Here is a 3,833-nt window from a genome sequence, read left to right on the forward strand (position 1 = left end):
CGTCCAAAGAACTACAACCTCGCGGCCATTGGCGTACCTCCACTCAGACACCAGTGAGCCAGCTGCGTTGACGCCTGCCCATTTTATCATCGAGAGGAGACTTACCACGCAGCCGGAAATCGAGAAACCTCAAGTGTCTTCTAAAGTAAGTCTCGCCCGCCGCTGTAAGTTTCGCCAGTTGGCTTATGGGGTAATTCTTGAGGCGTTGGCAGCGAAAGGCGAAAGTGTCTGCTCGAGGTTCGCTCTGCACACCTCGCCTGACCCGCTGACAGTTGCCCGCGGAAAGTCGGCGACCTGGATCTACTGTGCGAAGACAACAATCCTTGCCACCTGTGGAGGGTTGTCCGCATTACCGAGGTCTTTAGTGGATCTCAGTAATGCAGACCTCAGTAATGTGTAGGGTTGTCCGCATCACAGAGGTCTCAGAGGTGCTCGTACATGTACGATCGTATGCTGTCAGGCTGCCCTCTGGAGCCACAACCCGAACACCGGTACAGTTGCTGTACCACACAGAAACCATGTGATCAAACGAGCTCGGCTCATTTTGGGGGGAGGGTGTTATAAACGAATACAAAAACTTCCTTCCTCGTCTGTGCTTGAACATGATGGTTGGGGACTGCCACGGAAAGAAGAGAAAAAAGAGGAAATCCAAGTAAAATGTTTCACCGAGGCAGGTAGTATTGTTCATTCTCCTCTTCGAGCACACTCTTTGCGCAACAAGCCCACCATTTAGGAGATAGTGCTTGGGGCGTAACCTTTCTTCGCGAGCTGAAAGAGTTCTTGGGGCGTCGAAGAATCTTACGAGAACAGATTTTTTTTAGAGTGCTGCACGGTAAACGGTGAAGAACCGTTTTCGGAGGACGTTTTTTTGCGCAAATGTTTGCTCAAACATTATGGTCACCATAAAAACCACGATAGAATCCCTATTCACCGCAGGCAATGTTCATCCAACGTTCCACCGAGCGGACGCGCCACGAGAAGGCACCAGTAGTTCTAGGAAGCTTGACAACATACTTTGACATTGTAAGGTTGGTGGTCGCCGATGTATGAAAGGAAACACATTGCACACATGAGTCAATGTCTCTGCCCAAGACTAAAAGCTGGTTCACACTGCCCAATTTTCTTATGTTAAGTTACTGTCGAAGTATTACGTTGAAGTCACCGGGACCTCTGTGCTTCATATTAAGCGAGGCTACCAGTTCAAGGAGAAAGCATGACACGCGACATTCAAGACACGAATGTTTCGGTTACTTATACGCAACGTAACTTAACGTAAGAAAATGGGGCAGTGTGAACCTGCCTTAAATCGAGACAGGTACTTTTAGGAGTGGTGGTTTCCTTTACATCCAAGTCTACCAGGTGCTATTGAGGAAAAAAAAAAAGGATGTCCTCGTCTGAAGATGTATTGGTTTATTTTTGCCGCACCTTGTCTACATATATATTGGACTTTTGTATTTATGTCCAAATAAACTTTAACATTGTTCTTCGGTCCGCGTGAATATACTAAGCATCGCAGAAGCTGGAACTCAGTGAGAATGGGACGCTAGTGGTCGAGATAGAATGCGAAATTTTGAGAACATGACGTTACCTGGATCAAGAAGTTAAAAAAGAAAGACCAAATTTCTTTATGAGCCGACGTTCCCCTAAGCCTAAAATAACGTCAATGCGCAGGCTAGCTGATAAACGGACGTACTTATGAAACGCCGAGACAAGGAGCAAAAATAGAAAAGAACAAGAAAAAAGGACAACACAATGACGTCTCAAACTTGAGACGTCCTTGTGTTGTTCTTTTTCTTTTTTTTTTTACTTTTTTTTGTTATCTCAGGGCAGAGGCTTAGATTGTAAATTATAGACTAATATTGTAAAAAAAAAATAAAGGAATAACACTGTGGATGCCTTCAGAAATTATTTCAGAGAAAAAACTTGTCAGCGGGAAAGAAAACAATATGCTCTTTTTTGTTGCCAAGTTTGTTTCAGGGGTCTAAATGCCACATGCGTCCACAACGTCAGTTTTTGTTTTGACAACATTAAGGTGGACGCCGACTCATAGTGAAACTTCGTATTTCTTTTTCATCTTTTGATCCGGGTAACGTCATGTTCTCAAACTTTCGCATTCTATCCGAACCGCTAGCGTCACATACTCACGGAGCTTCAGCTTCCTGCGATTCCTTTGTCAATTTACGCGGCTCGAAAAAAAAAACGGTTTTAGATTTTCTTAAAAACACCCGGTACATTCAAACCTAGTTATACTGTGTGTCGCGTGATTTAACAACGTAACGGAGTTTCCTGTCTGGCGCAACGCCGAGTGTAAAAAAAAAAATGTGGAATAAGCGGCGTTGTACGATGTGCGTGAGAAAGAACAAAATAAGAGGGGTACAGCAGAATTCAAAAGAGGGCGTTTGTTTTACTAAGCTTCATGAAGGCCACATTTTCCTGACTTTCTGACAAATCAGCTATACTCGTTTAATAGTGATTTTTTTATTTTTTATTTAACCTTGGCACTTCAAGAGACAAGAGCATTAACCGCCACTATGACCTAAACACGATTAATCGGGCGAACGCCGCGAATATTTTTCCGTGTTTAGCTGAGCGCCTGTGTTTCGCATGCTAACGACTCACGATAGACAAGGGGTGCTTTATAAGAGTGTTAGAGGCACTTTACCAGGAATCGTCCTTCCGGATAATTGCTGCTGTGGCTATTGGCGCCTTGCGCGAACTACAGGGGGTGCTTGTTTTGCTGTCATCATCATCATCGTTTAGAGCGCTCTAGGCGTTATTCGGAACCTATTTCACGCGTTGTACTTTTGTGTGTGTGTGCGCGTGTGTGTGTGTGTGTGGGGGGGGGGATGATGTTCGTGGTACGACATTTCATTATAGCTTGAAGCATTGGCGAACCCAGGAATTTTTGATCCAGCCCGGAGGGGGGGGCAAGTCTATGACATTGTTATTTGTTTCCGAGCTAGCTTGTGACGGAACAAAATTCGGCGTGCTGTGTTCGGGTTACCTTGCTACTCGTGCAACTCGGAAAAAGGACATAGGGCCAGTGTTTCAGAGAATGAATGACTACCCTTAATGTAGCATCAACGCACAAGCAAAGGTGACGATGATCATTTTCATTCGCACTCAGAAAGGTGGCTGGTAACGCGCGCTACATCTATTGCTGACTCCGATGGCTTTTCTTCTGCCTTTTATACCCGCCATTTTTAAATCACGCCTTTCCTCGAGTACCGCATCAGCAGTAACTGATTTTAGAAAAATGTTGTTTTTATTTTCTGATTTAATTCCCGTAATCGATTCCAAATGGCCAAGAACAATTCACGCTTCCTGGAGGGCATGTTTTCGCTTCTCTGCATAGCCACGGAGCAACAGTATAATATCGACAACTAGCTCGACTCTTTTGTCAAGTAAGAAATACTAACTCAACTTTCTCGGCTAATAAGAACCGCATTTACCACTTGCGGCGTCAACAGACCAATATCACAGCCAGTTTCACTACACCAGCGCTGCCGCCGTGCATCGTGGGAACTGTGGTCTTTCTGCACGCGCGACAACCCCGCTGTGGGTCTGTGCAAGTAGAGCCACAGCCTCCTATATACTAACAAAGCCTGGCAGATCGCAGCGAGAAGCGGCCGCCGTAATGGAAAAGGTGGAGCGGCAGACAACGGATGAGAGGAGAGCCACGTGACTGGTGCCCCGCTGCGGCGAGACGCCGAAACACACTTCTCCCGAGCGAACAAGTGTGTTCCGGGTCCTCGCCACTGCAAAAGTTATGCGCTGACGTCCAGGTTCCCCCCAGGGTTCCCCGAGAAATGGCTCGTTGATGCTCTGTGCTA

The sequence above is a fragment of the Ixodes scapularis genome, unplaced genomic scaffold, assembly GCF_016920785.2.
Source record: "Ixodes scapularis isolate PalLabHiFi unplaced genomic scaffold, ASM1692078v2 PGA_scaffold2__306_contigs__length_199485367, whole genome shotgun sequence".
Classification (NCBI taxonomy): domain Eukaryota; kingdom Metazoa; phylum Arthropoda; class Arachnida; order Ixodida; family Ixodidae; genus Ixodes; species Ixodes scapularis.